Source organism: Balaenoptera acutorostrata, chromosome 11, assembly GCF_949987535.1.
Source record: "Balaenoptera acutorostrata chromosome 11, mBalAcu1.1, whole genome shotgun sequence".
In the NCBI taxonomy this organism is placed as follows: Eukaryota; Metazoa; Chordata; class Mammalia; order Artiodactyla; family Balaenopteridae; genus Balaenoptera; species Balaenoptera acutorostrata.
This window is the reverse complement of record NC_080074.1, coordinates 42,451,622-42,469,040: the sequence shown is the minus strand read 5'-3', so window position 1 is coordinate 42,469,040 and position 17,419 is coordinate 42,451,622. Positions and strand designations below refer to the sequence as shown.

The following is a 17,419-nucleotide window of genomic DNA, read 5'->3' as shown; positions in this document are numbered from 1 at the left end:
CAGAACTTCTAACACATGGAAAAATCTTGTGATTTTACCATTCTGGTCATCTTTGGAGAGTTTCTGTGTTTGTTATCATCATTATTATCAATCGTCTAATGAGCTACTTGCAGGACACTGTGGCAGGAGCTAAGGAGGATACCAAGAAAGAAGTATGAGACATAATCCTTGCTGGGGATGACATGTCCACATGCTAGTGGTCAGACCTGGCTGGGGGTAGCCTTCTGGGAGGTGGGAGTGGGACAGGGAGCTCACCGGGCCCTTGAACTCAGATAATTTGGGACTTTGAAACATATGTCCAGGAATCCTTTTTCTATAGGGCATGCAAATCTTTTTAGAATACTGGCTGGGGAAAATGGGGGAGGCTTTGGCCCTGGTGAGTCAGCCCCCCAACCCTTGATTATTTCCAAGGCTGGTGAATGAAAACCAAAGTGAAAATATATCTACAGTATAAGGCAGGATATCACGTGTGCATAGCGGTGCCCACGTGCAGCACCCCGTAGGAACTTAGATTCTTCTATTTGCTTTTGGCTTTTGAAAATTTATGCCTGTTGGTTAATATACGTCCTGTGGCAAACCATGCTTTGATCTTGAGTCCTTCTCAAGTTGTCTCAGGCCTTCTTTTCCTGCATTTAATTTTCTTTAACACTTCCTACCACTCTCACAGGAAGGTGGAGACATTCAGATGCCTTTTACAGCAGGGAACTAATGTGCTCAGGTATGATGGGAGCACTTTTTCCAGGTTTTCTCCCATAGACCTAACTCTGAACCGACAACTCCCTCATTTGTGTTTTCATTCTTTCTCCCTCGGCACTTCGTATAATACTTCGTTGCACGTATGAGCTTAAACTTCTGTCTACTAGATTATAAGCTTCTTGAGGACAGGAACCACATCTCTTCACTTCTGTATACCCAATGCCTAGCACAGTATCTAGTAAGGGACCCCCCCCCATTCAATATCCGTGAATGAGAATTTAAGAAGCCTTCCCAGATTATGGGAAAGGACTCATCTGAACCTCACCCTCCCTGATTATTCTTGACAAGTGATTATTTCTACATTACGACAGGCAATTCAATATCAGCATAAACTGAGGGAACAAGGAATGCAGTGACTCTAAAATCATTATTATATGGTCTCAGAGTACATTGGTGGTAGCATTGCTTTACTTTCATAGTAAGCTAGATTATTATTAGTTAATGTCTGTCTCCAGAATGCATTTCAATTAATGGAAGGGGAAGCAACTCTCAGGTGTGTTGGATGAGGGATTAATGACTGTTGTTAACATTTCAATTGGAGAGTTTACATGTGGTTGAAAATCTATACTATGTACACCTTGATAGAATATATGTTTATTATTTTCATTATTTTTCGACTGCCTACTGTGTGCTAAATACTCTCTTGGCAGGCTGTTTCCCGAATGAGTTCATAATTTACTTCAGAGATTTGGCTATGGATGTAATTTAATGTGATTGGACAGAAAAATGACTCCATCAATCAAATTGATATATTTGTAAATTAAAATATATGAATCGGGGCTTCCCTGGTGGCGCAGTGGTTAGGAATCCGCCTGCCAATGCAGGGGACACGGGTTCGAGCCCTGGTCTGGGAAGATCCCACATGCCGCAGAGCAAATGGACCCGTGAGCCACAACTACTGAGCCTGCGCGTCTGGAGCTTGTGCTCCGCAACAAGAGAGGCCGCAACAAGAGAGGCCACGACGGTGAGAGGCCCGCGCACCGCGATGAAGAGTGGCCCCCGCTCGCCGCAACTAGAGAAAGCCCTCGCACAGAAACGGGGACCCAACACCGCCATAAATAAATAAATAAATAAATAAATAAATATATGAATTGGGATTTATGCTCCTACAGTACATTTATTATAATAAATATTAGAAGTCTAGTGCTCGCTTTGGCAGCACATATACTGAGATTGGAATATATTTTACACTGAAGATTAGCATGGCCCTTGTGCAAGGATGACATGCAAATTTGGGAAGCAGTCCATATTTTTAAAAAATATATTAGAAGTCTACATCTAGGCTACATTAAATTAATGAATATTTTAATAAAAGAAAAGGTCATTTAAAAAATTCACTTTCAAGTCAGAAAGAGAAAAACAAATACCGTATGCTAACACATATGTATGGAATCAAAAAAAAAAAAAAAAAGGTTCCGAAGAACCTAAGGGCAGGACAGGAATAAAGATGCAGACGTAGAGAATGGACTTGAGGGCATGGGAAGGGGGAAGGGTAAGCTGGGACGAAGTGAGAGAGTGGCATGGACATATATACACTACCAAATGTAAAATAGATAGCTAGTGGGGGGAAAAAAATTCACTTTCAAGTTACTTAGCTTATAAGATTTGTCCTAAATCTACTCATAATTTGAGAACATATGTGTAGGCTGTGTTTTCTTTGGACTTTGACTGTTGTGTAAAATGATTATCTAGTAATTGAAATAGTGCAGAACTTCCTTTACTTTGAAGTGCATGTATGTTTGGGCCCATTTCTGCTGAGGTAGTGCAGAGTGATCATTTTCTTTGCTTTTCTTGTATTAATACGGCAGAAACTTTTTCAGTAAGAGAAGCTGGTTGCAATTTCAGCTGTAAAATAGGCAAAGAAGAACTTTCTGAGCAAAACAAAATTCTCTTCTATTTAGTTGACCAGAAGGAGGCTCCCTCCCACATCACTGTATAAAGTTAGACTAAAAACTTCTAAACTTACTTCTTCCTAGGTGGTCCTAATGTTTCCCAAGCCGTCTCTATCACTGGTGGTGGCAGGGACAGCGCCCTGAAGTTTTCCCTGGAGGAACAGAATTTAACTTTGCATCATGGATAAAAAGTGAGTGTAAAGTGTCCTTTCCTTCCACCAGCTCAGTCATATATTTCTCTTCTAGTTGAATAACAATTAATAAAAATGTTAGGCTAAAACTCTCCTCACTAACTTGGGCTATCTCAACCTTCCTTAGCTTAATTGTTATGGCTTTGTTTTTCAAGATTGTCCTTAAATATCCAATACAATATTTTAAAAATTAATATTTTGAGATGAATCAGTAGGCGTTTGGATTTTTGAAAGTGTAGTTATTGCCTCTACCTACCGATCCCTCTTTGTATGTAAGAGACATTCTATGTATCTATGTATCTATAAGTAAGAGGCATTTCTGATGTTTATAACATAGGATAACCACATTCACCCCAGATGCTCTAATTACATTGCTTTTTTAAAATAATTAATTAATTAATTTATTTATTTTTGGCTGTGTTGGGTCTTCGTTTCTGTGCGAGGGCTTTCTCCAGTTGCGGCAAGCGGGGACCACTCTTCATCGCAGTGTGCGGGCCTCTCATTCTCGCGGCTTCTCGTTGCGGAGCACAGGCTCCAGACGCGCAGGCTCAGTAGTTGTGGCTCACAGGCCTAGTTGCTCCGTGGCATGTGGGATCTTCCCAGACCAGGGCTCAAACCCTTGTCCCCTGCATTGGCAGGCGGATTCTCAACCACTGCGCCACCAGGGAAGCCCCCTACATTGCTTTTATCAATAAAGAAGCCATTAGTAGATTCAGAATACTGAACAAAAGGTCCAAAATCCTTGGAGAGTAAAGAGGGGTGTGAAGATGCAACCATCGGTACATAGTCCACTGTATGATGTCGTGAGATCATTTTTAATCAGTTGATTTTTCAGTTGTCATGGAGGGCAGTTTAAGAGGTTATTGCGAAAAATAGGATTGTCGCTCTTCTGAGAAGCCTTGGCCTTTAACGATGGAGCAGAGCTGTTTATGAAATACCCAACTGTGACTAATTTTGGAGGAGTAACATCTCACATAAATTGTCTCCTGGAGATGCTGTCGGAGCCAGCGATCAGAATGATGAGTTTGTTTGTGCTAATTGTGCCTTTGAGGGCTTATTCCTAGACAGCACACAGTAGATCAGTGCTGAATTTCTAACCTCTCTTTGCCATGAAGATTCTGGTTGCTGAGAACTGTGGTAGGCAGAATAATGACCTTGAAGACGTCTGTGCCCTAATCTCTGGAACCTGTGAATATGTTATGTTACATGGCAAAAAGAGCTTTGCAGATGTAATTCAGGTTATAGATATTAAGATAGGGAGATGATCATGGGTGGACCCAGTCTAATCACATGATCCCTTAAAAGCAGAGAACTTTCTCCAGCTAGAGGAAGATGCAGCAGAAGCAAAAGCCAGAGAATGCCAAGTGTGAGAAGGATTCTATGCACTGTCAGTCATTCTGAGATCTAAGGGGTCACATGTGAGGACTGAAGAGAAGGTTTCAGAGCTAAGGACCACCCCTGGTTGACAGCCTATAGGGAAATGGGGACCTTAGTCTTACAACCCCAAGGAACTGAACCCGGCCAACAAGAAGAATGAGCTCGGAACTGGATTCTTCCCCAGACCTCTAGGTAAGGCGTGCAGCCCTGCCAACACCTTGATTTTACCTTGGCAAACCCCATGTGAGACTTACACCCTACAGAAACTGAGATAATAAAGTTGTGTTGCGCTAAGTCACCAAGTTTGTGGTACTTTGTTACAGTAGCAACAGAAAACTAAATCAGAAAATATTTGGAAATTAGCACCTTTTTGTTAATTATCACTTAGTAAATTTTGTATCCTACATGGACCTTGACTTGCAGAATGGGACATTGACTCCCAGTTGTACAGTTGGTCTCAGGCATCTGTGGACCCATCTATATACATTCATTTCAAGAACAATTTCATGAGGGTTCAGAATCATACCAGTTAAAAAAAAAAAAAAAGAAAGAATCATACCAGTTCACTTAGGACGCTATTATATCTGCAGTCCCTGTGGTATGACATATTCTTGCCTTTAAATAGAGGATTCAAAATAAACAATGAAAGCATAGTGATTGAATGACTTCGACTATGTCATTTTATATGATGACTTGGAGTTTTATCTGTGTTTAAAATTTAAAACAGTAAAGCAAGAGGAAAAAAAAAAAAGAAAATGTTTGGAAGGCAACAGTACTTGTGTTGGATTGTTACTTTCGTAGTGGACCGTTACAGTGAATCATGCCTCCATGAATTTAGTCCAGTGACTCTGGGCTTTAGCCACGGGATATTAACAAAGGGAATAATAACAGAGGCTTGGCAAATGTATTTGTTTCCTATAGATTTTTTAACAAATTACACAAATTTACTGGCTTAAAACAGACTTATTATCTTATAATTTTGTAGGTCAGAAGTCTCACTGGGCCAAAAATTAAGGTGTCAGCAGGACCACATTCCTTCTGGAGACTCTAGGGGAGAATCTATTTCCTTGCCTTGTCCAGCACTAGAGGCTCCCTGCATTCCTTGGCTTGTGGCCCCTTCCTCCATTTTCAAAGCCATCAGTATAACATTATCAAATTTCCCTTACTCTTGCCTCCTTCTTATAAGGACTCTTGTGATTACATTAGGGCCATTTGGATAACCCAGGCTAATCTTCCATCTCACCTTAACTTAATCACATCTGCACAGTCTCTTTTGCCATGTAAGATAACATATTCACAGGTTTTGAGGATTAGAGCATGGGTATCTTTGTAGGGGGCATTATACTACCTACCCCCAAAGTGTTGCATGGTGGGTTTATATTCTTGGAATGCTCGCTCTTTGAATTCCCTTTCCTGAAACACAATTTCTATACTGTGAAGAAGTCTAAGCAACCATGTAGAGAGGCCTCCATAGAGAAGAATCAAGGCCTCTGGCCAACACCCCTATCTGAGCTCCCAGCAAGCAGCCAGCAGCAACTCCCTGCCATGTGAGCAAGGCCACTGTAGACCTTCCTGCTGACCCAGTGCCCCCCCACAGCGGCGGAACTGCCTGGTCAGCACACAGAATCGTGAAAGATAATGGTGGTTGCTCTTTTAAGCTCCTAAAGTTTGGAGGTGGTGTGTTATGTAGCAGTGGATAATTGAAATAATGTTGTGGTCTCTTTTTTTTTTTTTTTCACACACACACTGTATTTTATTTTTACAAGAGATAAATAAACTGACACCAAGCATTGTAAATGGATGTCCACAACAAAAGCAACAATGATGGCAATTACCAAACACGAAACACACTCATACTATGTCATAATATTGGCATTCAGTCCAGTAATCCTCCACTGTAACAGCTCCTTTACTTTGCAGTGAAAATTGATTTGTATATTTTTTGCCTCTGAGTCCTTGTGGGATTTTTTTTTAAATTCAAACAGAAAGTCACAAAAATTATAATCCTCATCAGTTCACTCAGTCCCATGTAATTAATTTTTTTTTCATCTTGATCTTCTGTTAGCACTTTTATGAATTCATCAGTTTTCCATTAGAGTTCTGAAAATGCTTATTCATTCAGCTCAGCAGTATAGTCAGTTACCAGAAACCTGTACTTGTCAGAGTCTTTTCCGTGAATTCCTTGAAGATGAAACCCTTTTATAGGAACATTTTTGCAAAAGCATCAGAGTACACCCAGAACTGTCTGTAAATGACAAAAGACTTAAAAATGACCACGGTAAAAGATTTGATAAAAGTTCATAATAATGCAATTGACAAGGAAATTTAGTTATTTCTGAGATATACATTTTAAAGTAATAACTAGAATTATGACTTATAAAATTATACCAGAACATATAAGATTTTTAGAAATTTCATGTAATGTCTGAAACATTTATATTAACATATTTCCATACAAATAACCCAAAGAAAGTTTAGTATCAGTTGTTTATTTTGTTTGTTTGTTTTTTTATACTGCAGGTTCTTATTAGTCATCAATTTTATACACATCAGTGTATACATGTCAATCCCAATTGCCCAATTCAACGCACCACAATCCCCACCCCACCGCGGTTTTTCCCCCGTGGTGTCCATATGTTTGTTCTCTACATCTGTATCTCAACTTCTACCCTGCAAACCGGTTCATCTGTACCATTTTTCTAGGTTTCACATACATGAGTTAATATACAATATTTGTTTTTCTCTTTCTGACTTACTTCACTCTGTATGACAGTCTCTAGATTCATCCACGTCTCAACAAATGACTCAATTTCGTTCCTTTTTATGGCTGAGTAATATTCCATTGTATATATGTACCACAACTTCTTTATCCATTCGTCTGTCGATGGGCATTTAGGTTGCTTCCATGACCTGGCTATTGTAAGTAGTGCTGCAATGAACATTAGGGTGCATGTGTCTTTTTGAATTATGGTTTTCTCTGGGTATATGCCCAGTAGTGGGATTGCAGGATCATATGGTAATTCTATTTTTAGTTTTTTAAGGAACCTCCATTCTGTTCTCCATAGTGGCTGTATCAATTTACATTCCCACCAACAGTGCAAGAGGGTTCCCTTTTCTCCACACCCTCTCCAGCATTTGTTGTTTGTAGATTTTCTGATGATTCCCATTCTGACTGGTGTGAGGTGATACCTCATTATAGTTTTGATTTGCATTTCTCTAATAATTAGTGATGTTGAGCAGCTTTTCATGTGCTTCTTGGCCATCTGTATGTCTTCTTTGGAGAAATGTCTATTTAGGTCTTCTGCCCATTTTTGGATTGGGTTGTTTGTTTCTTTAATATTGAGCTGCATGAGATGTTTATATATTTTGGAGATTAATCCTTTGTCCATTGATTCGTTTGCAAATATTTTCTCCATTCAGAGGGTTGTCTTTTCGTCTTGTTTATGGTTTCCTTTGCTGTGCAAAAGCTTTGAAGTTTCATTAGGTCCTATTTGTTTATTTTTGTTTTTATTTCCATTACTCTAGGAGGTGGATCAAAAAAGATCTTGCTGTGATTTATGTCAAAGAGTGTTCTTCCTATGTTTTCCTCTAAGAGTTTTATAGTGTCCGGTCTTACATTTAGGTCTCGAATCCATTTTGAGTTTATTTTTGTGTATGGTGTTAGGGAGTGTTCTAATTTCATTCTTTTACATGTAGCTGTCCAGTTTTCCCACCACCACTTATTGAAGAGACTGTCTTTTCTCCATTGTATATCTTTGCCTCCTTTGTCATAGATTAGTTGACCATAGGTGTGTGGGTTTATCTCTGGGCTTTCTATCTTGTTCCATTGATCTATGTTTCTGTTTTTGTGCCAGTACCATATTGTCTTGATTACTATAGCTTTGTAGTATAGTCTGAAGTCAGGGAGTCTGATTCCTCCAGCTCCGTTTTTTTTCCTCAAGACTGCTTTGACTATTTGGGGTTTTTTGTGTCTCCATACAAATTTTAAGATGATTTGTTCTACTTCCATAAAAAAATGCCATTGGTAATTTGGTAGGGATTGCATTGAATCTGTAGATTGCTTTGGGTAGTATAGTCATTTTCACAATATTGATTCTTCCAATCCAAGAACATGGTATATCTCTCCATCTGTTTGTATCATCTATAATTTCTTTCATCAGTGTCTTATAGTTTTCTGCATACAGGTCTTTTGTCTCCCTAGGTAAGTTTATTCCTAGTTATTTTATTCTTTTTGTTGCAATGGTAAATGGGAGTGTTTCCATAATTTCTCTTTCAGATTTTTCCTCATTAGTGTATAGGAATGCAAGAGATTTCTGTGCATTAATTTTGTATCCTGCAACTTTACCAAATTCATTGATTAGCTCTAGTAGTTTTCTGGTGGCATTTTAAGGATTCTCTATGCATAGTATCATGTCATCTGCAAACAGTGACAGTTTTACTTCTTCTTTTCCAATTTGCATTCCTTTTATTTCTTTTTCTTCTCTGATTCCCGTGGCTAGGACTTCCAAAACTATGTTGAATAATAGTGGTGAGAGTGGACGTCCTTGTCTCGTTCCTGATCTTAGAGGAAATGCTTTCAGTTTTTCACCATTGAGAACGATGTTTGCCGTGGGTTTGTCGTATATGGCCTTTATTATGTTGAGATAGGTTCCCTCTATGCCCACTTTCTGGAGAGTTTTTATCATAAATGGGTGTTGAATTTTGTCAAAAGCTTTTTCTGCATCTATTGAGATGATCATATGGTTTTTATTCTTCAATTTGTTAATATGGTGTATCACTTTGATTGATTTGCGTATATTGAAGAATCCTTGCATCCCTGGGATAAATCCCACTTGATCATGGTGTATGATCCTTTTAATGTGTTGTTGGATTCTGTTTGCTAGTATTTTGTTGAGGATTTTTGCATCTATATTCATCAGTGATATTGGTCTGTCATTTTCTTTTTTTGTAGTACCTTTGTCTGGTTTTGGTATCAGGGTGATGGCCTCATAGAATGAGTTTGGGAGTGTTCCTTCCTCTGCAATTTTTTGGAAGAGTTTGAGAAGGATGGGTGTTAGCTCTTCTCTAAATGTTTGATAGAGTTCACCTGTGAAGCCATCTGGTCCTGGACTTTTGTTTGTTCGAAGATTTTTAATCACAGTTTCAATTTCATTTCTTGTGATTGGTCTGTTCATATTTTCTGTTTCTTCCTGGTTCAGTCTTGGAAGGTTATACCTTTCTAAGAATTTGTCCATTTCTTCCAGGTTGTTCATTTTATTGGCATAGAGTTGCTTGTAGTAGTCTCTTAGGATGCTTTGTATTTCTGGGGTGTCTGTTGTAAGTTCTCCTTTTTCATGTCTAATTTTATTGATTTGAGTCCTCTCCCTCTTTTTCTTGATGAGTCTGGCTAATGGTTTATCAATTTTGTTTATCTTCTCAAAGAACCAGCTTTTAGTTTTATTGATCTTTGCTATTGTTTTCTTTGTTTCTATTTCATTTATTTCTGCTCTGATCTTTATGATTTCTTTCCTTCTGCTAACTTTGGGTTTTGTTTGTTCTTCTTTCTCTAGTTCCTTTAAGTGTAGGGTTAGATTGTTTACTTGAGATTTTTCTTGTTTGTTAAGGTAGGCTTGTATAGCTATAAACTTCCCTCTCAGAATTGCTTTTGCTGCATTCCATAGGTTTGGATTGTCGTGTTTTCATTGTCATTTGTCTCTAGGTATTTTTTGATTTCTTCAGTGATCTCTTGGTTATTTAGTAACGTATTGTTTAGCTTCCATGTGTTTGTGTTTTTTATGGTTTTTTCCCTGTAATTCATTTCTAATCTCATAGCATTGTGGTCAGAAAAGATGCTTGATATGATTTCAATTTTCTTAAATTAACTGAGGCTTGATTTGTGACCCAAGATGTGATCTATCCTGGAGAATGTTCTGTGTGCACTTGAGAAGAAAGTGTAATCTGCTGTTTTTGGATGGAATGTCCTATAAATATCAATTAAATCTCTCTGGTCTGTTGTGTCATTTAAAGCTTGTTTTTCCTTTTTAATTTTCTGTTTGGATGATCTGTCCATTGGTGTAAGTGAGGTGTTAAGGTCCCCCACTATTATTGTGTTACTGTCGATTTCCTCTTTTATAGCTGTTAGCAGTTGCCTTATGTATTGAGGTGCTCCTATGTTGGGTGCATATATGTTTATAATTGTTATATCTTCTTCTTGGATTGATCCCTTGATCATTATGTAGTGTCCTTCCTTGTCTCTTGTAACATTCTTTATTTTAAAGTCTATTTTATCTGATATGAGTATAGCTACTCCAGCTTTCTTTTGATTTCCATTTGCATGGAATATCTTTTTCCATCCCCTCACTTTCAGTCTGTATGTGTCCCTAGGTCTGAAATGGGTCTCTTGTAGACAGCATATAGATGGGTCTTGTTTTTGTATCCATTCAGCAAGCCTGTGTCTTTTGGTTGGAGCATTTAATCCTTTCACGTTTAAGGTAATTATCGATATGTATGTTCCTATGACCATGTTCTTAATTGTTTTGGGTTTGTTTTTGTAGGTTCTTTTCTTCTCTTGTGTTTCCCACTTAGAGAAGTTCCTTTAGCATTTGTTGTAGAGCTGGTTTGGTGGTGCTGAATTCTCTTAGCTTTTACTTGTCTGTAAAGCTTCTGGTTTCTCCATCGAATCTGAATGAGATCCTTGCTGGGTAGAGTAATCTTGGTTGTAGGTTCTTCCCTTTCATCACTTTAAGTATATCATGCCACTCCCTTCTGGCTTGTAGAGTTTCTGCTGAGAAATCAGCTGTTAATCTTATGGGAGTTCCCTTGTATGTTACCTGTTATTTTTCCCTTGCTGCTTTCAATAATTTTTCTTTGTTTTTAATTTTTGCCAATTTGATTACTATGTGTCTCCCTGTGTTTCTCCTTGGGTTTATCCTGTATGGGACTCGCTGCGCTTCCTGGACTTGGGTGGCTATTTCCTTTCCCATGTTAGGGAAGTTTTCAACTATAATCTCTTCAAATATTTTCTCAGGTCCTTTCTCTCTCTCTTCTCCTTCTGGGACCCCTGTAATGTGAATGTTGTTGCGTTTAATGTTGTCCCAGAGGTCTCGTAGGCTGTCTTCATTTCTCTTCATTCTTTTTTCTTTAGTCTGTTCCGCAGCAGTGAATTCCACCATTCTGTCTTCCAGGTCACTTATCCGTTCTTCTGCCTCAGTTATTCTGCTATTGATTCCTTCTAGTGTAGTTTTCATTTCAGTTATTGTATTGGTCATCTCAGTTTGTTTGTTCTTTAATTCTTCTAGGTCTTTGTTAAACATTTCTTGCATCTTCTCTATCTTTGCCTCCATTGTTTTTCTGAGGTCCTGGATCATCTTCACTATCATTATTCTGAATTCTTTTTCTGGAAGGTTGCCTATCTCAACTTCATTTAGTTGTTTTTCTGGGGTTTTATCTTGTTACTCCATCTGGTACATAGCCCTTTGCCTTTTCATCTTGTCTGTCTTTCTGTGAATGTGGTTTTTGTTCCACAGGCTGCAGGATTTTAGTTCTTCTTGCTTCTGCTGTCTGCCCTCTGTTGCGGTCTCTTTTATAACTACCTAACTCCCTGAAATTGAAGGATTCTGATTTGAGGAATATGGGTTCTTCTGTCTATTCAGATGAAATAGATGACATAGGTCAAAATACATAAAGTCCGTAGTGCAGTGCCTGGCACACAGCAGGTGTTGTAAAATTATAATTAGCTTTTCCCAAGCAGTCTTTCTGCTGTAAACATTTCCACCTGCCTCCGTATTAAAAGAGAAGATTTCTTTCTGTTCGAGGTGTATTTGATTTTGCATATAACAAAATATAGTGTGTTATCTGATCATTTTGCTTGGTGCTCCATAATTTAAAGTCATAAAGTCTTAACCTGACCAATGTCTATATTTGTTCCAAAAATATCATTTCTCAGAAAATACATCATAAATAAATATTTTGGTATGAAGTAGAGTCTTGCAGTTCATATTGTTTAATTTCACTGTCACATGAGATTTTTAGAATTTTTCATAGTTCGTTCAATTGCTGTAAATGACTTCTGAAAGTAATATAATTATAACTTGTAATGGTAAATGCATTCATAGAAATCATGGAGCAAGCTGAATATGAAACTGTTCATTTGGAGCCGAGTTGATTACCATTTGAAAACAATTAATGGAGTTGCTGATTAGAATACATTGCAAAGAGTCATGATTTAATTTTACATCACGTAGAAAAATCTGATGCCATGCGTGTTAATGGAAGTTTTGAGGGGCATAAAGACTGACACGTTTTCCTGAGCTAAACGATATGGCCGTGCTGACTCAGTGAAAAATGCACATTTCAAAATACATGAAGTCAGTAATACAACGCAACCTCATGTGATTAAATTCACCACCTGAGTATTGAAAATGTGAGCGAAGTTTATAAGTAAGGATTAAGCTCATTTAAAGCAATGCACTGTGAGATTTGAGCAGAAATCTAGCTCAGTGGAGGCTTTCAAGTTTTCATAGCATACTGCTTGAATGGGTTATGTTCACTTTGTGTTCAACCTGCTTTTCTTCCTCCCCAGCTTGGAATCTCCACATTGAAGCTAGAGAGTTTTTTTTTTTTTTTAACTCACAAGTCTGTCATGTCAATACCCTGCTTAAAGCTCTTTAGTGGTTCCGTCTTGCCTCCACATAAAGCCTTGGCTCAGCATATAGGGCTCTGTTTGATTTGCCGCTGCTGATCCTACAGTCTTATCCCTTAACAATTTTTCTTACCTTCTATGGCTCCAGACCTGGAGAAGAACTTATAATTCCCTAACCTCTTTTTTTCTCTAGGCACCCGGCCAGGCTATATCCAGCACATCTGTAAAACCTTGCTTAAGTGTCACTTCATCTAGGAAGACCTTCTTGACCCTCTTCCCCAAGTAGCCTAAGAGCAACTCTCTGTGCACCTGTAGTACCTGTTTTACTCATTTGATGGCACTGATCAAGCTATATCACAATTGCTTGTTTAATTGTCAGCTTCCCTCAGTCGAGCGCAAGTGCCCTGTTGGGAGTACTGTGTCAGGTTCACAATTGAATCAAATGCCATGTACAGTGCCTGACACACAGAGGACTCGACACAAATTCGCTGAATGAACGATGAATGTATTTGTTCACAGGGAACAGAGTATAAAGCAACCATTATCAGAGTCTGGTATTTAGTAGGCAGTGGGTATGTGTTCACTCATTCATCCCTCATCACAGATCAGCACCACAAGATTCATCATTAGTCGTCTGCCATTTCCCACGGGTTTACCATGTGTTATTTACAAAGCAGTAAGCTGTTTGACTGTATGGTAACATCTTATAGAGCAATTCTCTTGGAATAAAATAGGCTGGTCTTTAAAACTGAAACTAAAATAGCTTCTCATTTCTAGACCTTGGTGTCTTATGACCTTTAATGTGCTCCCTTTCAGGTCTGGCTGGCTCCTTTCAATTTAGTTCTCAGCCCAAATGGTTTCTCCTTAGAGAGCCTTTCTTGGTTACTTACTCCAAATTCCTCCCCTTATCCTGTCTCCAGTTGATTTCCGCTATTACATCAAATGGATTTACTGTTTTCCACTGTACTCATCACTACATAAACTTATCTTGCTTATGTATTTCTTTTGCTTATTGACTATAACCACCTTCCAGAATGAAAGGCTATGAGAACAGGGCCTTGCCTGTTGCTCCAGTGCTTTGAGCACTGACTGGCATGTGGCGGGTGAATCCATGCACGAAGGCACCTTGGAAGAAAGCTTCCTCCAGTGTTTCTATGTAGGCCAGTATTCCTCAGGATCATCTCAGCTGCCCTTAAACAAACAAGGGTTCTCACCAGAGAAATACTCAGATGCACACCTGAAGTGATATACATGATAAAATTTGCACATCTTACGATGACTTTCTATCAAGTCAATAGAACAGATGGCTCATGCTATCATTATAACTGTTAGTGACTTTCACTGCGGAAGAGAGAAAATGGCCAAATGATCTTATGTAATCTATTAATTTTGGAAAGTACTGTGGCAAAACAATAGAATTTCTTTTTTTTTTTAAAGAACACAAGTAACATAAAAGCATTATGATAAATTTTCACAAAATTAGCTTTGGGGGGAATACTTAGTCATCTTTTCTTTGATTTTCTTGAGAAGCCTGCACCCTAAACCCTGAAAGGAGGGCAGTATTGAAGGGAAAATGTCCTGATTTTCTCTATGTCACTCACTGATTTCTTTCTATATGACATATTGATTGGTGAGATGGGGTCAGGAAGTCATTCATTGGCTCATGGTAATCAGTGGGTGAAGTCACCATGCATCCCTGTCTCTGACTTGCCACAGGGGATATTATAGTCCATGATGCTCCACATGGGTGTTTGGCTAAGAGAGCTCAGTAGTTTCAACCTTTCCCAAGATAGACTCCAAGGTCTAAATTAGGGGAAAGGGTGGGACAAGTATTAGGGAGCTTTACTAGTACTCTAATGTAGCCAATACCAGAGAGTGCTAAATCCATTCAGTAGTTTTTTTTGATGCTCATTTAGTCTCCCTTAATTTTTTTTCTAGTTCATCAGAACCCATAGGGGAAAGGATGAAAGAGTAGGTTTTCTAGAACCTCCCCCAACACCAATAATTACACTTCCTTCACGAATGGGAATGTTTCTTTGGTTTCTTAGCAGAAGAAAAATTTAGAGAATATGAGAATTACACGTTACTACCATCAAAAAACATTGGAATGATAATTTCTCTAAGTAACTGAAATGTGTGTAATTTAGATATGGCTTTTTATTCAGAACCTGAAGTTGTGACATTTAAATGATACCTGTAGTTCTATGGTATTCATACCATGTGGAATCTCGAGCCAGGCTCAGTAAGAGGCTGTATATAACAAAAATCAGCAAAGCGTTCATGAACAAACATTTCTGGCTATCAACTATTAAGTAGTGTACTGTTTCTCTTTATTTTTACTAATTCGATACACTTCTGCAATGTGATGGTGGAAAGTGCTTGTGATAGTTGCTGTGTTTCTATATTTGTTTTAGGAAATTGACCCTTCAGAAACGTCAAAGTGCTGTTTCATAGGTGCTGTGTTTCCAAATATCTAGAAACCTAATAATCATCACTATCGTCACTTGATTATAGAGAGACAGGAAGTATAATAGGATTGTCTCATTATTTTCACTTTAATTTGACCCCACTCTAAACTCCTAGGACTTTTACATCTCATTTAACTGTAATTCAAATTTAAACAAAGGGCCAAAATACTTTAATATCTAAGAATATAACATAAAAACCTATTTTAAGTTGACATTAAACTCTTCTTGTGTATAAAGATGCTCAAGAAAAAGTACCACTTAACCAGTGAAGGGCTACTCCCCGGAGGAGATGACAAAGGAATAGAAAGTGGCAAATGCTACCTTGTCTTAGCAAAAAGCTCCTCATCTTTTAAATTTCAAAGATGAGATATACCAAAAGTTATCTAAAATTTTGGAAAGTGAAAGATTTTAACCCAAATCATAATATTGATTATTTTAGTTCAGCCTGTTGCATTTCTTATGTAACCTTCAATTCTTATCATCTTCTGACTATAATATGCAAGAAGACTGATAAATAAGGGTGCAGATCGTTGTTTTTCGTTTTCCTAGGCTTACAGAATCAGAAGTTAAACCTGCCTATTTTGTGATCTAATCAATTTTCTTTGGTTTAACACCAAGACAACCCCCTCTTAGGCTCTTCCAGCTTATTTGAACTTAGCATTTTAGTCATTCACATAAAGCCTTTCTTGCCAGTTTTATATTTGAAAATGGGTCCCAGCTGCTCTGGCTTTCTTAATCCCTCCCAGAAAGGCTTATGTGACAGCGTCTCCCCCAGGGAGATGGCAGCTCCAAAGCTTTCTCTCTAGGTAGCGAAAGTGCTAAGCCATACACTGTTATCCTGCTTACTTCCACGGCTGGCTAATTAGATCAATACATGTTTTATATTTTTTATGAACAGATACAGGAACATAAGAACAGTGTGTGTGTGTGTGTGTGTGTGTGTGTGTGTGTGTGTGTGTGTGTGTGTACACTTTATGATTATGGAAAATGTCATTCAATTAGTATTTTTTAAACTTCTATCAGGTCCTAGTAGTCAGTAAGGGTTCAATAAACATTGAATGAATGAATGTGTGAAGAGATAAAAGTATTAAGTAGCCAACACAGGGAATTCTCTGAATAAGTTTAAATGTTTCACCATATTTTATTTTTAAAATAAGGTTGAAAGCTCTTAAGTATTTGACTTATATCATATATTTATTAATCCAGAAGACCTTAACAGTTATGGGTTTGTTCTCTATCTTCTTATAATTATATAACCCTGATTTTGAACCTGCTCCCTAAGAATTTTAAAATTGTTGTCTCTTATCTACATTTAATATCATTAAATCACTCAATTTCACATTTAGAAATTTCTAAACCAAAGAATTCATAGGACAAATTTTTAATTTGAACACTTACATCACTCCAGAATAAAGTTATAATAATAGACTCCATTCCTATAGTCTAGATTACATCAGTAATATATACTTTATTTATACTCAGAGTAGGTACTTATATCCTTCCACTACACATCGAAAAGATTAAAATAATCAATTTGGAATAATGGGATTCAAATTCTATTCTTAAAGCTTAAAAAACATACAGAACTGGCCCAAGATGGTAGAAAATATGACTGTGAAAGGAATTTATCAAAATGTAGATAAAGTAAGCATTCTGAAGCATTAAATCTATGTCTGAGACAATGACAAGCAGGCATTTCACCAGTGCTAATTTGTCTTATTCTGTTGATTCAAGCTTTATTGGACATTCTGTTGTCTCTTCGAGGGAGGGCATAAGTGGAATACGGAATAGTGAATGAAGGCTTATTCCGGATAATGTTATGCTCATGAATCACATCACATACTAGCTGCAGTGTTTAGGCAATGTAGAAGCTAAAGCATCTTTTCCAAATATCTTAGTAAAAGGTATCTCTCTTTATATATGGAAGTTGAGACTTGTTTTGTATGATCACTCCTTGGTATAATAACATTTGAAAACTTTTAAATGCACTCTCTATTTTAAATACATTCTTTCATAGCTGAAAAAAATTTTCAAGTCAACATAATCTTAAAACTTAGTCATCTTTTCTTTAACATTTTGAATGAATAAAAGATCATTCTCTCTATTACTACTTAT

General features: G+C 37.7%; 1 protein-coding gene and 1 non-coding gene across 3 annotated transcripts in view; both read left to right on the top strand.

Annotated features, from left to right (window-relative positions):
• NAV3 (neuron navigator 3) overlaps positions 1 to 17,419 on the top strand; it is a 1,137,481-nt gene that overhangs the window by 101,957 nt on the left and 1,018,105 nt on the right. Inside the window, exon 4 of one of the 2 annotated variants that reach the window (XM_057557689.1) lies at positions 2,733 to 2,839. The exons of the other annotated variant lie outside the window; for it this stretch is intronic. The gene's annotated coding sequence lies outside the window, so the exon portion shown is untranslated. The remainder of the gene's footprint in view (positions 1 to 2,732; positions 2,840 to 17,419) is intronic. 2 annotated transcript variants of the gene reach the window in all.
• Positions 1,900 to 2,010, top strand: LOC114235613 (U6 spliceosomal RNA). The gene has a single exon (XR_003621746.2). It is a non-coding gene; the product is annotated as a U6 spliceosomal RNA (small nuclear RNA).